General features: G+C 46.9%; 1 protein-coding gene across 1 annotated transcript in view; it reads right to left on the bottom strand.

The window, feature by feature from the left end:
* The window catches only part of ADGRA1 (adhesion G protein-coupled receptor A1), a 1,508,265-nt gene that overhangs the window by 1,460,867 nt on the left and 21,151 nt on the right, over positions 1-26,247 (bottom strand). The window contains exon 2 of the transcript XR_011024438.1: positions 9,134-9,300. The gene's annotated coding sequence lies outside the window, so the exon portion shown is untranslated. The remainder of the gene's footprint in view (positions 1-9,133; positions 9,301-26,247) is intronic.

The raw sequence follows: 26,247 nt of genomic DNA on the forward strand, positions 1-26,247 counted from the left end.
AGATTTCCCTGTATTTGGCTCCATCCGTCTTCCAATCAACTCTCACCAGCTTCCCTGTCCCTGCTGAAGAGAAGCACCCCCAGAGCATGACACTGCCACCACCATAGTTGACAGTGTTAGTTTTCCAGCCACACATAGCATTTAGCATTTTGGCCAAAAAGTTCCATTTTGATCTCATCTGACCAGAGCACCTTTTACCACATGTTTGCTGTGTCCCCCACATGGCTCGTGGCAAACTACAAATGGGACTTCTTAAGCTTTTCTGTTAACAATGGCTTTCTTCTTGCCACTCTTTCATAAAGGTCGATTTTGTGCAGTGCATCACTAATAGTTGTCCTATGGACAGGACAGATTACCCCACCTGAGCTGTAGATCTCTGCAGTTCATCCAGAGTCACCATGGGCCTCTTGACTGCATTTCTGATCAGCACTTTCCTTGTTCGGCCTGTGCGTTTAGGTGGACAGCCTTGTCTTAGTAGGTTTACAGTTGTGCCATACTCTTTCCATTTCTGAATGATCGTTTGAACAGTGCTCCATGGGATGTTTAAGGCTTTGAAATCTTTTTGTAGCCTAAGCCTGCTTTAAATTTCTTAATAACTTTACCCCTGACCTGTCTGGTGTGTTCTTTGGACTTCATGATGTTGTTGCTCCCAATATTCTCTTAGACAACCTCTGAGGTTGTCACAGAGCAGCTGTATTTGTACTGACATTAGATTACACACAGGTGCACTCTATTTAGTCATTAGCACCCATCAGGCAATGTTTATGGGCAACTGACTACACTCAGACCAAAGGGGGCTGAATAATTACGCACACACCACTTTGCAGTTGTTGATTTGTAAAAAATGTTTGGAATCATGATTTTCGTTCCACTTCTCACGTGTAAACCACTTTGTATTGGTCTTTAACGTGGAATTCCAATAAAATTGATTCAGGTTTGTGGCAGTAATGTGACAAAATGTGGAAAACTTCAAGGGGGCCAAATACTTTTGCAAGCCACTGTAACCGCTAGGGAGCTGGTGACACGCAGTGCAGCCAGATAGAAGTAGAAGATTACCAGCTCAACCACCTTTTTTGACTCCTCCTGGGCTGCCTGCGTCCGACATCAAGTCTAGAGATGGCTCGAACCTCCGATTGTCAGTTTGCGAACCTCGAACGCGAACTGTAATAGACTTGTAAGGATCCCTCCTGTAGCGTGTTCTGTCTGTTGCAGTCGAGCTGGAACTGACAGTTCTGGCTTATCTGCTTGCATTCGGTTGTGCATTCTTAAGTCTCATTGCCATTTGCAATCCCCCAGGATGCTGTCATCATTCCACCAATTGTTTGTTACAGCTGAGCTGCGGCCAGATAGGCCTGGATTTCCTGCATGCATGTTGTTACATAATTCTGCATGTATTTCTTATTGGGGTCCTTTGCATTCACAGATAGCTAGCAAATGGTAATCAAGAGAGCTCAGGATTGAGTGATTACCATTCAGCTGTGTGGGCATCCATTGGCTGATGCCAGCATAAAAGTCTGCCTCCCATTTTCTACCCCGCCCGTCATAGCGTTCAGCTCTCCAAGTTGTCGTTGGGTCTATACTGTGAAAGTTGTTATTGTAAATGTATAATGGCTTGCTCTGTATTGTCATGTCTGCTGGATGTTTGCTGACCTGCGGGGGTCAGTGAAGTCCTTCTGATCCTGATAGTTAGATTCTGCCAGCACCATTCCTCCTAGCCTTATTCTTGAGGATGAACTATAGTAGCGATTGCCATTTGTTTGCTCCTACCTGTTAATCTTGTCTATCTCAGTGTGAATGTCGCCATTACTGAAACAGTGACTAGATTGGCTGAGCATTCCGTCTGTCTGTCTGTTGTCTGTCTTGTTAATTATCATTACTTGTGCTTTATCTAGTGAGTTGAGAGCTACGTTTCTTATATTGCGCATCAGCACGATATATATGTACTCTAGTCAATCAGTCTTGTACTTTGTAGTTATATATCTTGTAATTTATTCGTAATACTCTAGTAATATTATTGAGGTAACTATTGTAATATTGTATTGGGTACCGACCTTTGCCTGCCTCTCGACTACGAATCTGCCTAATCCTTCCAATTTATGGCACAAGAAAGTATACAAATATCCGGGCACCAATCAGCAAGATAATGCACAAACTCCTTTAATCCTTCCCCAAGAATTCTGACAGACAAATTGTATGGCCTAACAGCCGTTTCACAGAGAAATCTGCTTCTTCAGAGGCAACAACAAGCATTGTTGCCTCTGAAGAAGCAGATTTCTCTGTGAAACGGCTGTTAGGCCATACAATTTGTCTGTCAGAATTCTTGGGGAAGGATTAAAGGAGTTTGTGCATTATCTTGATGATTGGTGCCCGGATATTTGTATACTTTCTTGTGCCATAAATTGTACCTACCCTTCCGGAGGCACGGTCTCTAACCCCTGCTACCCCCTTGGGGCTGCCTACCAGGGCATCTAGTGCCACCCTATCCACTCTTCTAGTTGCTAATCCTTCCAATGCAACACATCTGAATTAACGTGTATGACTCAAATCTGTTACCGACTACGTCTGTTGTGTATTGTATCACATAGCATCTAGCCTGATAGGTGGCCCAGAGCTGCATTTGCTCTGGGCAATCTTGCTCCCTTGTTCATTACTCCTGTGCCCATCTGTGGAGCCTCTTCCATTATCCAGCTCTTAGCCTTGTTGTGCTGGTTGGTCAGAAAGTATGACCCCCAAGCATTACAAGACTTCAATGGGGATGCAAACTTTGAAAACTAGAAACATTAATTCTGGCCAGAAAAGCGATGGAAAAGATGTTTTAAGGGGTCTAACATCTGAGTTTTTGTGTGGATGAGTGGGATAGACGCCAAAAGTCCCGGGGGAAAATCTGGATTTGATGCACAGCAGCGTTTTAAGGGCAGAAATTACATTGCAATGCTAAATTGCAGGCCTGAAGAGCTTTAAAACATCTTGCATGTGTATACATCAATAAGGTAGTGTAATTAGGGTACTGCTTCACACTGACACACCAAACTCACTGTGTAACGCACCGCAAACAGCTGTTTGTGTAGTGATGGCCGTGCTGGACTGGCGCGCACCATGGCGAGACTGCAAGCCATGGCGGTTTTCAAGCCCATATGGCCGCCGGGCTGAGGTAGCTCAATGACAGAACAACAGTGACTGTATTGCTGATCGAATTTGGTCTGTCCACAATGAAGCAACGTTCTTATCTTGGGTGTGCCCCCCATCTTGGGTGTGAAACCCCCCCCCCCCCCCCCCAATCGAGTGTGCCCCGCTAGCAGCGGCCTTAAAAATTCAGGAATCCGTCTGGTGTCCTGGACCCTTGTGGTGGTGGCGGAGAAGGCAGTCAAGCGGCCTGCAGGCAGAGATGCTGTGTGTGGGGACTGACTTAGTCTTCGGGCAGGCAGTAGCCCTCCAGGATCCATGCCTCATTCATTTTGATAAAGGTGAGGTACTGAACACTTGTGACCTAGGCGATTTCTCTTCTCAGTGACAATGCCTCCAGCTGTGCTGAAGGTCCTTTCTGGCAGGACGCTTGAGGCAGGGCAAGACAGAAGTTGGGTGGCAAATTGGGACAGCTCTGGTCACAGGTCAAGCCTGCGCACCCAGTAGTCCAAGGGTTCATCTTTGCTCACAGTGTCTACATCCACACTTAAGGCCAGGTAGTCGGCTACCTGCCAGTCTTTGGTGGAGGGTGGATCCGGAAGGGCTAAGGCGAGATGTTGGACTAAAGAATGTCCGCATGTCCGTCATCACCATGAGATCGCTGGAGCGTCCTGTCCTTTCCTGCGTGGACATGGGAGAAGGATTACTGTCAGTGGTACCTTTATTGCGTTGTGCTGTGACATCACCCTTAAAATGCACTGTAAAGCATAGTTGCCAGCTTGTTCTGCAAGTGCTGCATCCTTTCTGCCTTCTGGTGATTTGGAAACATCTCCGCCACTTGGTGCCTATACCGAGGGTCTAGTAGCGTGGCCACCCAGTAGCTCATTCCCCTTGAGATTTTTTTATAAGGGGGTCCCTCAACAGGCTGGACAGCATGAAAAGACGCCATCATGAAAGACGCCATCTGCACAAATTTGGATCCAGACTTACTATCCATCTCCTCTTGCTGTTCCTCAGTGACGTCAGGTAAGTTCTCTTCCTCCCCCCAGCCACGAACAATACTATGGGAACGTTGAGCAGCACAAGCCCCCTGCAATGCCTGCTGTGAGTGTTCTTCTGCTGCCTCCTCCTCCAAAAAAAACACCTTCCTCATCATCTGAGTCTGACTCCTCTTCCCCACATAACTCTTCCTCCTCCCCCCTCTGTGCTGCCGCAGGTGTTAAGAAAACATCTTGTTCTGATGAGAATTGATCCCACAACTCTTCCTCCTGTTCCTGTTCACACTCGTCCACAGCTTGATCCACCACTCTATGCATGGCACGCTCTAGGAAGAAAGCGTACAGGATCTAGTTGCTGATGGCGCCTTCACTGCGACTCACCATGTTTTTCACCTTCTCAAACGGCCGCATGAGCCTGCAGGCATTTCGCATGAGTGTCCAGTTCTTCGGCAAGAACATCCCCATCTCCCCAAAGTGTTTCCTTCTACTGTAGTTGTAGAGGTACTGGGTAACAGCTTTCTCCTGTTGTAGCAGGTGGTCGAACATAGCCAGGGTCCAATTCCAGCGAGTCGGGCTATCGCAAATCAAGCGTCTCACCGACAAGTTTTTTCTACGCTGAATATTGGCAAAGCGTGCCATGGCCATGTAAGACCGCCTTAAATGCCCACACAACTTCCTGGCCTGCTTCAGGACGTCCTGTAAGCCTGGGTACTTCAACACAAATCTCTGAATTATGAGATTCAGCACATGTGCCATGCAAGGTACAAGTGTCAAATTTTCCAAAGTCAAAGCCGAAATGAGATTGCTGCCATTGTCACACACCACGTCTCCAGTTGGTGCGGGGTCAGCCACTGATCCACCTGTTTCTTAAGAGCAGCCAGGAGAGCTGCTCCAGTGTGACTCTCCGCTTTGAGGCAAGACATGTCTAAGATGGCGTGACACCGTCGTACCTGGCATGCAACATAGGCCCTGGGGAGCTGGGGCTGTGTAGCTGGAGAGGAGATTGCAGCACCAGTAGAGTTGAACTGCCACTCAGCCAAGGAGGAGGAGGAGGACGACAGTGAAGAGGATGTAGCAGGAGGAGAGGAGGTGGCAAGAGGCCTGCCGGCAAGCCATGGAGGTGTCACAAGTTGGTCCGCTGCACAGCCACGTACTCCCTGCATGCCAGCGGTCACCAAGTTGACCCAATGGGCTGTGTAAGTAATGTACCTGCCCTGACCATGCTTGGCAGACCAGGCATCCGTGGTCAGATGGACCCTTGACCCAACGCTGTGTGCCAGAGATGACACCACTTGCCTCTCAACTTCACGGTACAGTTTGGGTATCACCTTTTTAGAGAAATAATTGTGGCCTGGTATCTTCCACTGTGGTGTCCCAATGGCCACAAATTTACGGAAAGCCTCAGAGTCCACCAGCAGGTATGGTAAAAGCTGGCAAGCTAACAGTTCCACCAAGCCAGCTGTCAGACGCCGGGCAAGGGGGTGACTGGCAGAAATTTGCTTCTTCCGCTCAAAGATTTCCCTCATGGACACCTGACTGCTGCTGTGGGCGGAGGAGCAGGAACCGCTCAAGGTGAGACAGAGTGGAGGAGGGTGGCTGTGATTGTGAAGGTGCAAGGGAGAAAGAGGCTGAAGATGATGCACCTGAAGGAGGAAGAGGAGTAGGAGGGTGGCTTTTCTTTTGGGTGTGCCGCTTTTCCTCTGGTGCTCATCCCATTGCAGTTTGTGCCTTTTTTCCATGTGCCTTCGTAAGGCAGTTGTCCCTACGCGGCTGTTGGCCTTTTCACGGCTCAATTTTTGGAGGCAGAGAGAACAGATGGCATTGCTCTGATCTAAGGCAGACACACTAAAAAATTTCCAAACCGCTGAGCCCCCCTGGGGTGATGGCACTATGGTGGCGTCAGCAGCTGACGTTGAAGGGCATGTTGGCTGGCTGTACATAAGTAGCAATACGTGGCGCCGGACACTGCCACCAGCTGTTTCTGATGACAACCTCCCCCAGCTTCTTTCAGGAACTCGTCTCCTCCTACTCCTCTCTGACTCCCCATTTGAACTGTCATCTCCTCTATTGGGAATCCACGTGACATCCGTATCATAATAATCATCCTCCCCAGCTTCGCTTGCCTCAGACACCTCATAAACTGCACCAACAGCAGGTACTTCATCATCCTCCTCCTCACACCTTACCTCTATAGCAGGGCTGCCCAATAGGTTGATCGCGATCTACCGGTAGATCGCGACCGCCTGCTTAGTAGATCGCGGCCGCAGCCATGGCTGCACAGCCGCAGCTGTCAGATTGTGCTGCTACTAGCATTGGGGAGGAAAGGGAGAGGCGTGGCTGAAGGGGAGGCGCGGCTAAAGCGGAGAGCAGCAAATTAGGAGACAGCATCTCCTCCCCTCAAGGCTGTGACCACTGGGGGCGGGAGCAGGAAGTATATGGAGGCTGCTTAGGCTAATGGAAGAGAGCAGACACGGTGAGATATGCAGTAGCTTACAACTGAAATAGATTACTGCAGTAGATACAGTAATAGATTTACTGCGCGCAGCTAGCCAGCCAGCCAGCCAGGGGAGGGGAAGTGTCTGTTGCCACAGGGGGAAGCCACACTATCGGCTCTGCTCTCGCTGACAAGCACTGGCCCATCACTCGTGACAAGTGTACAGCAAGGTGGACAAATAGCTTCAGAAGAATTCTGAGGCTATTTGCTATGTTTGAAGGGACTATAAGACTGTCTGTGCTGGGATAGGGAGCCCCCCTCGCTATCCCAGCACAGACAGTCTTATAGTCCCTTCAAACATAGCAAATAGCCTCAGAATTCTTCTGAAGCTATTTGTCCATATTGCTGTACACTTGTCACGAGTGATGGGCCAGTGCTTGTTCATGGGTATCCATGATATTGTATGGGAGAGAGAGGTTCTGCAGCTATTTGCTAGGCTTTGAGGGGGGGAGAAGAATTCTGGATTGTGGTGGTGGGGAAGGGGGAGCGATGGGGTGTTTGTTACACTGTACAGGACGGGTGGTAGATCTCATGGACCCGACGGTTTCTAAAATAGTTTGATGAGCCGAAAAAGTGTGGGCACCCCTGCTCTATAGTGTCGCCTAACTCAGACATATGAGGTGGTGTAACTTGCTTACACTATTAAGTAGGCAGATCTACTTGTGACCTATGGCTTTATAACTGTTTCTAAAGAGTAAGGGTTTGCGAGTCCACGGGGGAGGGGGGAAGGGGGCGCAATTTTTACACCCTCGCCCTGCGTGCAATTTAACCTAGAAACTGCCCTACTAGCTCAGCTACAAGATAATTGGACTCATTAGCTGATTATTTGAGTGAGGGTAGGAACACACGAGGCAGAATCACATATGCGGTTTCCACCATGCGCTATGGAAATCGCATATGTGATTCTGCCTAGTGTATTCCTACCCTGAAGGGTTTTTCATGGTACTTTGCTGTTGTATTGGGTCTAATGTCTGGTTTTGATGTCAGCCAATCCTTGTGCTTCCTGTGTTCTTGATCTCGGCCTATTACCTGAAGCCTGGCTCCAAACTGCTATTTGTATACCTGATCCTGATGACTGCTTAAGCACTTGTTACCTACATACTTGATCTTGAAGTTCTGCTTAAATGGGATAAAACTCAAACAAAACACCAGATAAAAATGTGTTTTCCTACTTTGTATTACTCATACAGTTACCATCAGAGGCGTAGCTATGGGTGGGCAAAGGGGGGGGCGTATGTTCCCGGGCGCAGCACTCTTAGGGTGCTCACCATGACAATTGCACCCCCATGTGCATGAGAGGCAGCTAGCTGGTTGCCCGAAGTGCCCCTGCTTCTCTCCCTCCCTCTGCAGAGGAGTGCAGTATCAGTAACCGCAGCAGAAAAAGGCTATCTAAAGGGGGCACATCTGGCTACATAAATGGAGGGAAATGGGACACATTTGGCTATTTAAAGGGGGGCACATATGGCTATCTAAATAACATTTGACTCCACCCATGACCACATTCGGATGTGTGACCACACCCATTTTGTCCAGAGGGTTCTTTGTCTGTGAACAAATGACAAGTTCCAAAAGTAAAGTTTATCTGTTCTGAAAGCTGCCATTGCATTTTATTCCATAGCTGCTTAGTTTATTATCTAGAGATCACTTCTCAGCTCTCTGCTTCTACAGCAGAAAGAGCTCATTTTCAGTACAGCTAGGAATGTATACTAATTGTAGCAGACATAGGAAAGTACACAAAATAATGTTATCACCTCTTTGGCTGAGGCAGCAAGCTTTCCATTGAAGAAGTTGAAGAACAAAGTGCTGTGTTTTAAGTGAGTCTAAAGCCTCATAAAATAAATAAAATAAATAATTAGAAACTCACCTAAAGAGAGGGAAGGCTGTGGGTCCCATAGAGCAATGTTTCTCAACTCTGTCCTCAAGTGCCCTCAACAGTATATTGAGGTAGTTAATGAGTTCTGCTGAGACACTTTTTACCTCACCTGTGAATGTTTGTGGTTTTCTGCAAATTGTGCAGTGTTGGGGGTACTTGAGGACTGAGTTGAGAAACACTGCTATAAAGCCTTCCCATTCGTCTCATGGATTCCAGCACTGCGTCCCCCATTCAAATCCTCTGCTGCGGGAGGCTTCGAAAGTCTTTGGGAGGCGGTTTGCTCCCAAAGACAGGCGGCTCCGTATTGTGCATGTGTGAGAGAGCGTGCTTGCGCATGCGCAGGGGCCCATCTTTGGGAGCACTCGGGCTTCCGAAGTCTACCTAAGTGGAAGAGAGCAATCTCCAACCCATCGCTCAGACTGCAGGGGGAGCCAGGGGTGGAACACTGGGACCAGGAGAGGAACGGGAAGGCTCTATAGGACCCAGAGCCTTCCCTCTCCTTAGGTGAATATCTGTTTTGTTTTTATGAGGCTTCAGACTCTGTTAAGCTGTGTGAATGCTGTTTTGCTACAAACTTTTTTGTGGTAGTAGATTTTATACTGTAAATCATCTCTTAGAGCAAAGAAGAAATTCAGAGTTTCCTACCTTAAAGTACACATGAAACTGTATAAAAAGTTATATACTTCCCTAATGCTCTTACAGTCCACCATTTTAGCAAAGGGTCCCTCTAAATGTATTCAACTTGTGCCAGTTGAGTAAGTTGCTTCTAGCCATCAGGGCCGGATTTCTGGGAAGGCCACAAAGGCCATGGCCTAGGGAGATAAAATCAGATAAGATCAGAAGGGCGGCAGGACTTGGAGAGAGAAGAGGTCATATGTCAAAGTAAATCATCTCTTCTGGTCCCGCAGCTCAGCCAGGCAGCGACCTGCTCTGCACTAACAGCATCTCTCTCTCACATTTCCTGGTGTGTTATGACAATCAGCATCTGCAATCAGCATCTGCATTTATTGATTTAAAGTGAACCTCCAGACTAAAAATCGACTCAACAGCACTGAAAAGGCCTGGTGTTTCTTTAACAGTTTCACAGCATCAGAACTTTGTTTCTCTTATACAAGCCTCATTTTTAGCTACACAAAAGAAAGCTGCCCAGGCAGTTTTCCCCTTATGCTGTGCAAAGCATGATGGGATTTCTGATGATGTTGTTCTCGTTCTGCTGTTTTGGTGCAATTTTATTTTTTTTACATTTTTAATTTGACATTTGAAGCCTAGTGTGTGCAGCTGGGACAGGTTATCAGGACACAGGACAGTTGTAACTGTTTCTCATGCTCCCTGTCACCTCCTTTCAACCAAAAAGATGGCTGCCCCCATGACAAAGATGGCTGCCCCCATGAATCACAAACATTTGCCTGTTCTTTTAAAACAGGGTGGGTAAAAGATTATATTACCTATCTATTCTACTTAACATAACTAATGTAACTTAATAACAGTATGTTTGTTTAGGCTGAAGTTCCCCTTTAAAGAAAAAAAAAAAAAAAAAAGAGTAAGCTTTCTGCTAATCAGCCTTCTTCAGCCTTTGTTCCTGTATACTGTCAATATGTTAGAGCACACCATCATATGTACATTCAACATTCAAAAGAGATACATAGATTTTTCAGCAAATATAAATAAATGTAATTCAGATGCTTTAAAGTGGAGCTGAATTCTTGCACAGGACAGAAGGAAAACTGAGAAATGCACCCTGTATGTATTTAGAGAGCCTGTCTAATACCCCTCCTCTGTGTCTAATCACAAGTTGTAATTTGATCTCTACTCTGTGTCACCTGACTGCCACAACATCTAAGCTCATTTGAAAGCGCAGGATGTTAGCAATATGTCTGCTTCCATGAAAGCAGGAAGTAGACACTGCAGATTTATTGGATGGGCTTCTCTCCGTTACACTGCCTTGCCACCTGTTTGTGGCTCCGACTGCAGCCAGTCGCATAGAGGACAAAGAAGCAGCGCATGCTCTGGCCACTCGCGCTCCCTGTAATTTCTCGCTCCTGCCCAGATGTGCACAGGAACAGAGACCTGTACAGTGTTATGCATTCTTGACCAGTACCGGTCATACATCAGCGTCATTTCTCAAGTATGCATGCCCAGAACACTATTGGCTGCTGTGCACATTCGGGCAGGAGCGCAAATTACAGGAATTATTTGTTGAATGTGGGGCAGAGCAGCACAACTGAAATGAGCAAGTTAGAGTGTTGGACAGAATGTTTTTTGGTGGTGGTGTGGGGGCGGTTGATGATAGCAGGCCTAGGGCACTGGAAAGTACAAATCCGGCCCTGCTAGCCATGTACTAGAGCATCCCAAATGGCCATGCGCGAGTAAGGTATGCACATGCCCACTAGAAGAATGCTGCTTATGCATGTTTTTTTTTCCTCCATCTAAAGTTTTCCCACTTCTGCCTAACTCTAACCACCCCCCTGGTGGTGCCTAACCCTAAGATCCCCTGGTGGTGCCAAACCCTAACCACCCCCCTGGTGGTGCCTAACCCTAACCACCCCCCTAGAGTGCCTAAGCCTAACCTTGACAGTGTTACATTAAATCCATTCACCGTTTTGCAGTTAAATAACGGCTGCAGTTTGGCTTATGTAGGGCGCTATTGATAAATAACGTTATTGTGTGCAATAACGTCTGCTGTTTGGCATATGAACAGCGCTATTGACAAACGTTACTATGTGTCCCGTTTTTGTTCTTTTTTCCCTGTGCGCCATTATTATGCAGTACTAACGATAAATAGCGATAAGCATATCTTTTTAATGTGGCGCCATTTTTATGCATAGGCTCTATGCGCCATTATTCACTGATTCCGATCTAAACCACCTTAGGTGTTCTTTAAGCTACTGTGGTCTGACCTCATGATCTTGATATACCTGCTATTCCTGAACCTAAAATCCTGTTTATGAACGCGATATTGAGCTGTGCATTGTAAGATACCTGCTAACTTGCTGCAATCATCAAGCTCAGATCATTGCCTTATTTGTCATTCTTCATTCCTGCTTATTGTTGTGCAGCCCATAACGCAAGACCACACTTTTACATACAATAAGACTACTATCAGAAAACCCCACTGAGTATGGGCATGAAATACATGCTTGTTTCCTAGATTTAGAGAAAGCAATCAAAATGGGCCATAGGAGACCCTGTGGGATGCGCCAAGGTAGAGAAGAGTGAGGAAAAATGTATTACTGGCGATTTAAAGTTTTTACCGATGCTGCTGGAGTTACATAAAGAGCGGCAATTCAATATCACAGCAGTTTCATTCCACAAGAGGAATATGCCAGGGAGATGAACTTTTCATATACTGGTTCATTTTTATGATGGATGATGTGTTTGAAAATGTGAAGAGGCTTTCAGAGAAGATGGTTATAAGGAACTGGCTACTAAGCCCAATCAGAGTATCTGACTAGATTTTTCCAGATGGCGTAACCAAGTCAGCTGAATGTTGCATTTAATATATAGGAACGCCTTGTTTTGTAGAGCAGGGTGCTTGGCTAAGGGACACTGGAATGGACTTTTCATAAATCATAAAAGGATTGGAAATATAATTTCAGGTGTGCAAGCTACATCTGTTTGAGGACCGTAGGCTTACACCCCCTTAGTGACCAGGCTATTTTTGCTATTTAGGCCACTGCAGCTTTAAGGCCTTGCTGCAGGGCCATACAACTCAGCATACAAGTGATCCCCCCCCCCCCCCCTTTCCTGCCCACCAAGAGAGCTTTCTGTTGGTGAGCTCTGATTGTTCCCCCAATGTTTTTTTTATAAATGTTTCCTTTTTTTAAAAATGTTACTATTTTTTTTTTTTTTAAATCGGAGCTCCTTCATTCAAGCGGAGATGCGCGCGTATCGGGACACCAAGACTTGACGCCAATTGGCGTTAAGCAGTCCTGGGGCTGCCGCCGTATGCACGCCCATTGGCATGTGGCGGTCGTTAGGAAGTTAAAAGGACCCTAAAGCATAACAGTTTAACTTACCTGGGGCTTCTACCAGTCCCCTGCAGCGGCCCTGTGCCCTCCCAGTCACTGAGCAATGCTCCAGTCCACCACAAAGCACCTCTTTCGGCCAGGCAGTTCAACAGTATGATGACCACTGCCCATCTTTGATCGCACTCCCGTAACCGCAATAGTTCTGCGCATGCACAATAGAAATTTTACCGTACGATGCATGTTCAGCACGCTGCCATCAACAGGAGTATGATCAGGAGGCGTGCGGACCAGGGGCGAGCATCCAAATGAAAGAGGGGCGCAGTGGGAGTGAGGACGCAGACACAGGACGTTCGCAGGGGGCAACCGGTAGACAACCTGACAAGTGGTGAGAGGACCGCCTTAATGGAATTAAACAGCAGATAACATCTTCATTAGGCCTAGTGATAAGGGGGGAAACGTGGTCTTGTGGTCCAAGGAGGAATATCTGGCCGAGGCCAATCGCCAGCTTTCTGATGAGAATACCTATCGCGCATTAAAAGATAAGCCCTATGATCGTATTGTGGCGTATGTCAATAGCCTGGTTGATGATGCTGGGGAGGCCAATATCTTGGATTCCAAAGAAAGGAAATTTCTAAGGGTAGAGAATTATCGGATCCCAATACTATATCTTATTCCAAAAATTCACAAAAACGCATCAAAATCACCGGGTCGTCCGATTGTTAGCGCAATCGGCGGCCCTACTGAGAAGTTAGGCAAATGGCTTGATGCAAAATTGAAGGGACTGGTGTTTTCGCTCCCTTCCTTTGTGCAGGACTCCACAGATGTGCTCAGACTCCTCGGAGAGGTCCGGCTCGGCCCCGGTGACATCCTTGTGGGAATCGACGTTGAGAGTTTGTATACGTCGATTCCCCACGAGGTTGGCATCGGGGCTGTTCAGTTTTTTCTGGAGGATGCTAACCCTGATGCGCAGTCACACAATTCGTTCCTTGTTGAGGCGTTGAGGTTTGTGTTAGAGCACAATTGTTTTATGTTTGGCAATTCCCAGTATAGGCAGGTGCGCGGCACGTCGATGGGGGCTGCATGCGTGCGTGCCTGCCTTTGCCTGTTTACATCTAGGCCAGTGGGAACGCCAGGACGTGTACCCCCTCCCGGGGTTTGAGCAACATGTCCGATTATGGCTCCGTTTTATTGATGATGTGCTGGTGGTGTGGAGGGGGTCATGCGGGAACTTGATTCCTTCATGTGCCAGCTAAACAATAATGGAAGGAATATCACCCTGACTTATACCGCGAGTGAGACAGAGATTTCATTTCTGGACTTGCGTATAAGACGCGGGGGCGACTGTTTGTACACAACTACATTCCGCAAACCTACAGCAGGCAATACCCTCCTCCACGCCGCCAGCCATCATCCTGGTCACCTAAAAACGGAATTCCGTATGGTCAGTTTCTGCGCTTGCGCAGGAACTGTACACTTGAGAGTGACTTTGGTAGGGAAGCCTTAGACATGTATGACCGCTTCCGGGAGCGGGGGTACCGTCATGATGTGCTCTGCACCGGCTTTGACAGGGCCAGGATGCGAGCAAGGGACGAGTTGTTGGCTGGCAACACAGGCCGCCCTAGAGGCAGGCCTGATAAAAAGATTGAACCCCCCAGATTTATAACACCATACAATGCCAACTGGAGGAAAATCCAGGAGATCCTATCTAAATATTGCAGACCGATCCCGATCTGAAGGGAATTGTTGGTGAACGCCCATTGCTCGTAGCAAAGCGCGTACCCAACTTGAAGGACGCATTGGTAACTTCACAATACGTCCCTACAGTAACGACCAACTGGTTACGCCGTAGCAAAACTGTGGGAATGTTTAGATGTGGCAAGTGTGTTGCGTGTGAAGTAATGGTGCAAGCCAAAACCTTCCAAGATGCATCTGGTAGGAAACAATGGAAGATTAGGAGCTTTATCAATTGTGATAGTGAATGGGTCATTTATCGTTTGGAGTGCCCATGCCACAAGATATATGTAGGACTAACTACCCGCAAGCTAAAAACACGTGTCATGGAACACATATCCAATATTAACAGTGGCCTCCAGGACAATGGACAATACAAGAGTTCCGTTGCAGAACATTTCTGCCAGGAACATGATGGCGACCCAAGAGGCCTGAAAGCAATGGGGATTGTTTCAATCCCAATGAATAGGAGAGAGGGAGACATATTAAAACTTTAGAAGCAGCAAGAAAGCCGGTGGATCTACCTTCTGGGGGCTATGGGGTCAGCAGGACAAAATTGTGAACTGAGTTATGCCCATTTCTGCCCTAACCGGTGACGACCTCCATACTGCGGTCTTGGGAAGCCATTTGTGATTGGAAAGAGCGAGGGGGATGAGATATCCCAACTGTTGATTTTTTTTTTTAGCAAGCAGAGGAAATATAACCCAAACAATCTAAGCATGGAAACTCTATGTGTCCCAATTTGGGAAATAAGACATACATATGCATATATTTAATCTCCTTCCTTGAATTCACCTTCTATCTATGGGTGCACACGAAGGCATCGAGAAAAGGAGCAATATGTGAGCCCAAACGCGGAAAAGACGCCGCCTGAACGCGGATCTGAAACTTTAGCTGGTACATAAGAGTTGCCATGGATACCATCAGCAGCGTGTGACGGTGTTGAGGTGGTGCGCATAGACTTCCGCATGTACGCGGAATGATGACGTACTGAAGGACTCCCCGCCCCGTAACTGATGGGTAGAAAGACAGACTGTGTAGCCAATGGCAAGCCACGTACACCCTGACGAAGCTCGCAAGTGGGCGGGCGCAACACGTCGGTGGGCGGGTCTGAATCACGTGACCTGGAGCGCTCCTCACGGCTGCAACATCACGATAGCAGGACACGGCATCAGTGCGCGTTCCCCGCCATACGGCAACACAGCAGAGCGGGTGGAGCAGATGCCTGAGAGCCTACGCTGTCCGATGATCCGTACCTTGGTGGTGAATTGTTCATGACATCGCAGTGACGGTAACTGAATGACTGAACTACTTATGGTGAGACTATCTGGACTCTGTTATAACTAGCTTGTAAGCTGAAGAGGATTCAGATTGCTCTTCATTATTAAGCACATACTACTCTCTCCCCCTCTCTGAAGATACGGCTAAACTGGTACCAGTACCGTTAGGGGTGGTTGAGTGTGTGGTGCGTGATGAAGGTGCGGATGGTGGTGTGCTCAATACAGGCTACTTTTAATTGATTTTAATTTGGCTACACATGATTGGATTTGGTGTCACAATAAAGCTAATTTTCTATTTTTGCATATACCTATGATCTCTCCCATTTTTACTACTTATAATACTATACATCATATTTTGGTGGGGCTGATCCCTCGCATTGAGGTGTGGGTATTACAATTTAAGGTGGCTGTTGAGATAGGCAAAGTTTATTTATGATTTTGGGGCAACCGGTAGAATCCTCAGACAAGTTAAAATGTTCTGCTTTGTTATTTTTGTTTGCCTCAGGTTCCTTTTAAATAGGGGTGGGACGACGAATCCGGCGAATCCACGAATCCCTCGAATATTGGGAAATATTCGAGATTCATGGATTCGAATCCGACGCCATTTTTCACTTTCCGAATCCGCCGAATCCCGACGCTGCATCGCCGCATACGCCGCTCCCCCCGCCCGCACTCGCCCCCCCCGACCTTCTCTGACCCCCTCCCCCCCCCCCCCCCGCGCCTCCTCCGTTCGCCAGCATCAACTCACCTGAGCGGAGCGCACAGAGCGGCAGACCTCTCGCCGACTTCCTGGTTCCCCCTAGTGACCGGCTCTTACAATGATGTCATCAGTAAAAGCCGGTCTGGCCACTAGAGGGAACAGGGAAGTATCGAAGAGGTCTGCCGCTCTGCGCTCCACGGACAGGTGAGTAGATATTCATGCAGGGGTGAGCGGAGGAGGCACGGGGGGGGGGGGGAGCGGAGGAGGCACGGGGGGAGCGGAGGAGGCCGGGGAGGGGGGTTGGCGGTGAGCGGAGGAGGCATGGGAGGCCCCTATACCTACCTACAGGCCCCTATACATACCTACAGGCCCCTATACCTACCTACCTAAAGTCCCGTATACCTACCTACCCATCTACCTACCTACAGGCCCCTATACCTACCTACCCACCTACAGGCCCCTATACCTACCCACCTACAGGCCCCTATACCTACCCACCTACAGGCCTCTATACCTACCTACCTAAAGGCCTCTATACCTACCTACCCACCTACAGGCCCCTATACCTACCTACCCACCTACCTAAAGGCCCCTATACCTACCCACCCATCTACCTACCTACAGGCCCCCCTACCTACCTACCTACCTACGTAAAGGCCCCTATACCTACCTACCTAAAGGCCCCTACACCTACCTACCTACAGGCCCCTACACCTACCTAAAGGCCCCTACACCTACCTACCTAAAGGCCCCTACACCTACCTACCTACCTACAGGCCCCTACACCTACCTACCCACCTACCTAAAGGCCCCTATACCTACCTACCTACCTACCTATACTGAAGGTCCCTTTACCTACCTACCTAAAGGCCCCTACACCTACCTACCTAAAGGCCCCTATACCTACCTACCTAAAGGCCCCTATACCTACCTACATACCTACCTATACTTAAGGCCCTATACCCTATATACCTATACTGAAGGTCCCTTTACCTACCTACCTATACTGAAGGCCCCTAATACCTAGTTAACTACCAATACTGAAGGCCCATATACCCTGCTACCTATACTGAAGGCCCATATACCCTGCTACCTTTACTGAAGGCCCATATACCCTGCTACCTATACTGAAGGCCCATATACCCTGCTACCTATACTGAAGGCCCATATACCCTGCTACCTATACTGAAGGCCCATATACCCTGCTACCTATACTGAAGGCCCATATACCCTGCTACCTATACTAAGGCTGCTTACACACCAAGACGTTACAGGCGCACGTTAGTGCGCCTGTAACGCTCCCCCAACGCACAGCAATGTAACACAAGTGGGCTGTTCACACAGCCCACGTTGCGTTACATGTAATGCTGCACGTTCGGTGCAAAGTGCAGCATGCTACGGCGTAGGAGCGGCTATAGCCGCGTTAGACTGTTTGCACATGCGCAGTGGGGGGCGGAGAGGAGGCGGGGAGAGCCAGCTACAGTAGCCGCGCACATGGCTACTTAATATTCACTGCACTGGCGGCAGCTGATTGGCCGGCGGGACCACGTGATGCGGAGTGTCTCGCTCCGCATCACGTGGTCCCGCTGGCCAATCAGCGCCACTCTGGGAGACATTATAGGACTCGAGCCGCCTAACGCGGCTCACTCTACCGTCGGCTCTTGCAGCACCATACGTTGTGTTAGGTGCACGTTATGCGACCTTAACGTGCCACCTAATGCAACGTCTTGGTGTGCAAGAAGCCTCAAGGCCCATATACCCTGCTACCTATACTGAAGGCCCATATACCCTGCTACCTATACTGAAGGCCCATATACCCTGCTACCTATACTGAAGGCCCATATACCCTGCTACCTATACTGAAGGCCCATATACCCTGCTACCTATACTTAGGGCCCCTATACCTTGCTACCTATACTGAAGGCCCCTATACATTGCTACCTGTACTGAAAGCTACCCATATTGAAGGCACTCATACCTAGCTAGCTATACTGAAGGCACCTTTACCTCGCTACCTATGCCTGGGTACCTATACTGCGGGCAACTATACCATGGATCGCACAATTCTTATGTGCAGGATTCGTTAGATTTGGGATTCGAAAGGTTCGAGATATTCGAGAACCTTTATAGATTCGGATCCGGATTCGAAGAAATTGTGGATTCGTCCCATCCCTACTTTTAAATTATTATTATTTATATAGTGATAACATCTTCCACATCGCTGTACAGAGTAAATTGTCTTGGTCCTTAAGTGTACCTCAGAGGGGCTCACAATCTAATTGCTACCCCAGTCATGTCTATGTATGTATTGTAGTCTAGGACCTATTTAGGGGAAAGCCAATTAACTTATCTGTAAGGCCACATACACACATCAGACCACAGTCTTTTGAAAATGAAGGATCACAAACCAATTTTACCCCCTTCCATGTAGTATGAGAGCCATACCTTCACAGTCTTTTCTATGGAGCTGAACTCCCCATCAGAAAAAAATCTTTGCAAGATGCTGCACACACATGATGTACAGACACAAAAGATCAGTATCTGCAAAAGATCTGTTCCTGCTAAAGATCCGTTCCTGTAAATTGCATTCATAGTCTATGAGATCTGCAGATCATCATACACACCTTGTTTAACTGACATTCATCTGCAGATCAGACAATCATCTGCAGATCTGAAAATCCATCCTGGTGGATGTGATCTGCAGATGAATGTCTGTTAAACAAGGTGTGTATGATGATCTGCAGATATCAGACTATGAATGCATTTTGCTGGAACGGATCTTTTGCAGGAACAGATCTTTTGCAGATACTGATCTTTTGAATGTCTACAGCATGTTTGTGTGCAGCATCTTGCAAAGATGTCTGTCTGATGGGGAGTTCAGCTCCATAGAATAGACTGTGTAGAGAATGGCTCTCATACTACATGGAAGGGGGTAAAATTGGTCTGTGATCTTTCATTTTCAAAAGACTATGGTCTGATGTATGTATGAGCCTTAAGTGTTTGTGATGTGGGAGAAAAACAAAGTTACTGGAGAAAACCTATGCAGACGCAGGGAGAACATAACATCTCCCTGGCTGGGATTCAAACTGGAAACCCAGCGTTGCAAGGAGAGAGTGCCATCCATTGCACCACCGTGCTAATGCTGAATTGTACAAATTAAACATTCAGAGCAGGCATTGATGAAGAAAGGCATGAGCACCATCAGTACTAGTAAGACCAAAAACCATGATTATAAGTAGTAGAGATAAAAAGCATTTTGATAGCCTTAGATACCAAAACTCACTCATCTCAGCAAACAAAATGTATGAGAGCTTTAGCATCACCTGTAGACTGTATATCATGCTATTAAAAGAAGATTAAAAACTAAAGAAGTACTTGAGAAAACCAAAACATCCATCTACTGATCTACCTTTTGAACCTCTTTTGAACCAACGTCATCAAGTTTTGAGCTGAAATAACAAGGCTCCGAAATTATCAATGAGCTGAGGAGATGCATTATCTTAGTCATGGTAAAAAAAATCAAGGGGAGATAGATAGTCCCTGAAGATAGTCTCTGAAGATAGTCCCTGCACAAGAAGAAGTAGAACAAGCACAACTGAGGCGCTTTGCCAGTTTGGTAAAAATGGGAGCACACACAGATTTGCCAAAAGTGTGTTTGAAGCCGGGATGGTCGTAGTCAGCCAACTTCACTACGCTGGAACTACGCGTCGTTTTACGCAATTACACTTCGCTAAACTACGGCTTCAAAATCAAATATTTGCTTCGTATGCATTTCGTAGACTATGCGTTAAAATATGCAATTACGCATAGTGCGAAGCGTAGTGTATGCGGCCGCTTATTCCATTATGCATAAAAATTTACGCATAAATTCCTCTGCAAAATGCTTGTACCAGTAACTCTTCTATGCGTACAGTCCCCTTTCCAATGCGTAATTTTGTATGCATACAATCGTACGCGGAAAAATAGCCGCAAATAACGCATTCGTAGTTTACTTCGCAATACACATGAGAACTACACGTAGGGGTGTAAACTACGCATAACGGTACTTCGCTACACGTAAAATCGTATGCATAGTTTTGAGACTTCGCCTACGAACTACGATGCGTAGATGCGAAAATTCGCACTGGCGTAGTTTCTGCTCATCCCTGGTTTGAAGCAAGGTTGTGAGACTTAGCAGAAGGCCTCGGATGAGATGGCTGGATAATGTACAGGAGGTTCTGAAAAGCCTTGTCACAGGAAGGATGGTGGACTCTATACACCAGAACAGATGCTAGAAGAAGACAAGAAAAGCAAGGTATTAGTGTTCTCTATCTGCTGTCTTTGCACTTTTAGAAACACTTTCTGTTCAAGTATATGTAAAAAGAGAACCGAGAGCCCAATATGGTGTAGTAAGTATTGACAATTGGGTAAATGAAACAAGTATAATATATACTCACAAACCAGGGTTACCTCCAAGTAACCACTGTACAGGCAGGTGAGGAGATTAGCCTGTCCTCACTCAGGATTAAGAAGTTGCTCTTTGTAGACAGGCAGTGGCGTAGCTAAGGAGCTGTAGGCCCTGATGCAAGTTTTACAATGGGGCCCCCCCAAGCACTCTATACATAACAATTGATACGCCGCACCAAAACCTGCCGATGGCAACTACAGTGCCAGAGGTGCAAGAAGGGGATGGGGAGTTTTTTTAATGATTACCACTATTCAAAGTATCTATAGAAGTGATTTTTATGAGCACAGGACCAATAGAGAGGTAATACTGTAGTTGAGGGAGGGCCCTTTGGGGCCCCTTTGGCCCAAGGGCCCCGATGCGGTCGCAACCTCTGCAACCCCTATTGCTACGCCCCTGTAGACAGGAGAAAGAAAGGGGTATCCTCCTCCACCAGGGCTGGATATCAATTATAACGTAATGAAGAACAGAGGCGCCAACAGGATAAAATCAATTCTTAAAACTTTTAAAATTGCTTAGGAGGCAGTGGTGCAACGCGTTTCGCAGGTATATTCTTGCTTCCTCAGGCAATAAAAAAATAGGAGTACACACAGTACAGTCTCAAGGTCAGACAGAGGCGCTTATCGTGACCTTGAGACTGTACTGTGTGTACTCCTATTTTTTTTTTTGCCTGAGGAAGCGGGAATATACCTGCGAAACGCGTTACAAAAAAACCCTGGAGTGTACCAATAAATTTGATTGTTTTGAATAAACAGTTTTTGTGTCGGCTTTCCTCCTAAGCAATTTTAAAAGTTTTAAGAATGCATTTTATCCTGTTGGCACCTCTGTTCTTCATTACGTTATAACTTTCTGTTCAAGGGATGAATTGCTAGCTTCACTGCTAAGTGTTCTCTCTGAGGTGTGAGAAAGAAAGTGTGAGGACGGTGCGTTTTCCCTTAAAGGTCACCTGAAGTTAGATGTATATGGAGGCTGCCATATGTATTTCCTATTAAAGCAAATCTGGGGGAGGGGGGGTTATGAGTTGAACTTACCCGGGGCTTCTAATGGTTCCCCGCAGGCATCCTGTGCCCACGCAGCCACTCACCGATGCTCCGGCCCCGCCTCCAGTTCACTTCTAGAAATTCAGACTTTACAGTCTGAAAACCACTGCGCAAAGTCTGAAAACCACTGCGCACGTGTTGCAGTGTCCTCTCTCACGCTAATGTCACTAGGAGCGTATTGCGCAGGCACAGACCATTCTGGGCCTGCGCAGTACGCTCCTGGTGACATCAGCGGGAGCGAGGACATGGCAATGCAGGCGCAGTGGTTTTCAGACATTAAAGTCTGAAATTCCAGAAGTGAACCAGAGGCGGGGCCGGAACATTGGTGTGTGGCTGCGCAGGCACAGGATATCTGCGGGGGACCATTAGAAGCCTCGGGTAAGTTCAACTCATTTTCACCCGACCCCCTACAGTATTCTTTTAACCTCCCCGTCCCCTTTCTGTGTTCTTGTCACTGCGTAAAGTTACGCTGAATCCGGGAACCCTCAGTAGGCTTCAGGAGCACTCATGTCTCCAAGTGCTCCCTAAGACGGGTGGCTCTGTACTGTGCCTGCATGAGTGAGTCCTTGCTCAGGCACACTATGGGTGCTGCACTTAGAGACATGAGAGCTCCTAATACCTTCTGAGGGTCCCATGAAGGCATAATCGACCAGTTGGTTGAATAGAAACGAGGGAGATGACAGCGTTGGAATGAGAGGACAGTTAAGGCTCCATAGAATCCACAGCCTTCCCTGTCCACTGGTAAGTATATCAGACTATTTTTTTTCACAGTTTTAAATTTTACTTTAAACAATACCCGTTTCCTGGTGTACTGCAGGGCAGCCAGGCAATTGGCATTGTTTAAAAGGAAATACAAATGTCAGCCTACACATCCATTTCACTTCAGGTGTTCTTTAAAGAGACACTGAAGCGGAAAAAAAAATTATGATATTATGATTTGTATGTGTAGTACAGCTAAGAAATAAAACATTAAGATCAGATACATCAGTCTAATTGTTTCCAGTACAGGAAGAGTTGAGAAACTCCAGTTATCTCTATGCAAACAAGCCATTAAGCTTAGTTAGTCGTGGAGAGGGCTGTTATCTGAATTTTATTATCTCAACTGTAAGTGAACTGTTTACTTTTTCTCTGCTAGAGGAGAGGTCATTACTTCTCAGACTGCTCTGAAAGAATCATTTTGAATGCTGAGTGTTGTGTAATCTGCACATATTATAGAATAATGCAATGTTAGAAAAAACACTATATACCTGAAAATAAAAGTATGAGAATATTTTCTTTGCTGCTAATCTTCTAGTAATTATTCATAGTACACAACCAATTCATTATATCATATATATTTTTTTCGCTTCAGTGTCTCTTTAAGGCTCTTGGCGTGCCTCCCACAGCCAGGAGCAGAGTGTTCTGCCCACATGCAGTAGCAATTTTAGCTTGCTGAGCATGTGCAGAGCACTCCCAGCCACAGGACTGCATTGGAGGAGGCGCACAGCACAGGGCTGCACATCCAGCATTCAGAGGAGGACACTGGGGAAACTTAGGCCCGGTTCACATTAGCGTTCGCTATCCGGATTTTCCGGATCTGATCCGGATCGCATACCGTACAAACGGAACGTACGTTCCGCATAGCAATGTAAAGTCTATGCGGACGTTCACACGCGTCCGTTCCTTACATTACGGAGCCGGATCGGATCCGGACTCTTTTCCAACATGCGCTATTTTTTGGGTCCGGATCTCCGGCCAACGCACCCGGACCGGAGCCGGACCTGAGCCTGACAGCACCATCAGGAACACAGAAACCAATGGGGAACGGAAGGCACAGAACACACTGCCTACAAAAACCTGACGTTCTACCCCACTTCCTATGCGTATGCAAGTGGCCATTTCGGATGGGGACACATGGGCCAAGCATGTCTGGAGTGGAGCAGCAGTGACAGACGTGCTGGAGCTGTTTGGCAGAATGTCGGAGGTGGAGGTGAGGCCTACAGCAGAGGAACCTGATTCTACACGTGCACCAGGTGCACCTTCTGCTGACCCCAACATTTTTTTCTTCAAATTTCGCTATTTTTTGCCCACGGATCCAGATGGCAGCCTGATGCATGCCTGATACAAACGGACCGGATCCGGATCGGAACCGTACGGTTCTGATCAGGTCAGGATCCTATCAGGATCCGATCAGGATCTGGTCCGTTTATTTGCCAAAACGCAAGTGTGAACGGGGCCTAAACAGTGGAGCCTAATCCTCGCCGCAACCCGCAGGTTATTGAGAAAGCAACCACAAAAACAATTGTCAGACTGGCGTATCTCTGTGGTTGGTGCCATCCAGGACGGGTGATGTACAAAGCTTATGCTGTTCACTGTCACTGCGTGCATCGCATCATTAAAGAGACTCAGAACTCACGAAAATTACCTGTTTTTATTAGCCAGTCCTTTTCAGCATTCATAGCATAGATGAAACGCCGCATTCCTGCAGCTAAACGAGGCCTTCATCACCCCAAACTCCAAGGGCAAAATTCCACGACTTTCAAAGTCGAGGCAGAGCTTTGGGCTGTAGCTCTGCCTTCAGTTGCATCAATCCCCGCAAATATCCACCTCCGCCTGTCCTCAAAGAAGACAGAGGGGCGGGAGGAGGCGGCGTTCCTCTGGGATTGACGCAAATAGAGGCAGAGGTACTGCACAAAGCTCTGCTTCTAACAGGAAGGAGCCCCACATTTTTCCCTGGGGATTTCAGGGTGATTAAGGCTTCGTTTAGCTGTGGGAATGCAGTTTTTCATCTATGCCATTAATGCTGAAAAGGAATGGCTAATAAAAACAGGTAATTTTCGAGGCTTCAGTCTCTCTTCAAATCGGAATGGAAAGTAGCTGGTGCCCATGTGAAATTGTCTTGAGTTTCTAAACAACAGGGGATGACAGGGAGGGAGCAGGAAGATTTCAAGGGACTGGAAGATGCCCCAGGTAAGTAACTGGACCGTTAAAGTTTCCTTTAAGTGTACCTGTCAACAAAATAAAAAAAACATATGCTTTCTTTATGCACCTCAATAGTTTTTGTCTAGTTTTACAAGCGAGGCCTCCTCTGTCTTGTGATCATCATGCAATTATTTGGCATGCACACATTTTTTTTTCCTTCTTGGATCTAATGTTACCCGTAATGCTTTCTGCAATACTTCTGCCATATCTTTTATTTCTACCCTCAATTACAGCTACACTAATGGCTCTTATTATTTACAGCTGTTGAAATCCTCACGTCTTGCCAGCTTTTCTATCTGGGAATTGGGAGGAGTGAGGAAGCCCACCTTTTCTATTCCTTGGCTGCTCATTCTGCCCATGCTGCCTGTATTTATATTTATTCATTTTTGTCCTGGCAATGCATTTTCACCCATTAATAAATATGACAGTGCTCATGTTTTGTAGCAGTTTTTTTCAGCGCAGCTGTGTACGGTTTTTATATTAGTTCCATGCCGGTATGAGTCAACATATACAACATGAAGAAAAATCACAGCAAATAGTATGGGACGTAATGAAACCCTGGCCATAAAAGGCAACATATAAAGGAATGTTGAGAAATTCCATGGCGAACTCATAGCTCCCAACTGTCCCTCTTTTGGAGGGACAGTCCCTCTTTGGGAACCCTGTCCCTCTGTCGTCCCTATTTGTCCCTCTTTCAAAGCTGATGTACAGATCTATGTAAATATATGAATTTGTCTACTGAAAAATGTGTTTACTTGACTCTGAACTTTATTCCCATACTTCATATTGATAGATTTCTTATTTTTCAATGTTGAAGGAAAATGAACCAGGATAGAAAGGACCAGTGTGGTTTGAATTCTAAAACATTTTTCTTATGAAATCTTTATGATATGCATGACTAGTGGTGTGCCAGGAGTGTTATTAGAGGTGTGGCATGCAGTGAATTCACCACCTTCAGCCCGTAGTGGAAAAAGGCCCTAATTCTGCTATGTTGCAAAACATTGCAACCCTCATGTGGGTCATATTGAAAGGCTGTGGGAGTGCAAAGAAGATTATTAAGCAGTTGAGTACCACCCAGGCACTCATAATGAAAAAGAGAAGCAGTTGGCTAATCCTACATGGTGGTCCAGGCACAGTTTACTATATGTATGTACTAGCTGGTAAATCCTCAGCAGGGCTGATATCTAGCCAGCATGAAACACTCCACCTTAGTCACATGCAAGGCCATTCCTAGCCTTTTTGTCACCCATGGCAAGAAGTAATTTGTCAACCCCGCCCCCTCCTCCAAAAAAACCACACACACGTGCAAATATAAAACATCTGCTGTATAAGGTGGATGCATAACACAGGGAGGTGGGTCAGATTTTGGAACTAGAGGACAGAGGGAGGCACAGGGAGATAGAAGGAGGCACAAAGTGGGTCAGAAGGAGGCACACAGGGGGAGAGTGGAATGCACAGGGGGCAGAGATTGCACAAGGGGACAGAAGGAGGCACAAGGGTACAATAGGAGGTACAGGGGGACAGAAGGAGGCACAAATGGGGAGAGAGGGATGCACAGGGGGCAGAGATTGCACAAAGGGGCAGAAGGAGGCACAAGGGTACAATAGGAGGTATAGGGGGACAGAAAGAGGCACA

Source organism: Hyperolius riggenbachi, chromosome 10 (assembly GCF_040937935.1).
Source record: "Hyperolius riggenbachi isolate aHypRig1 chromosome 10, aHypRig1.pri, whole genome shotgun sequence".
NCBI classification, from domain to species: domain Eukaryota; kingdom Metazoa; phylum Chordata; class Amphibia; order Anura; family Hyperoliidae; genus Hyperolius; species Hyperolius riggenbachi.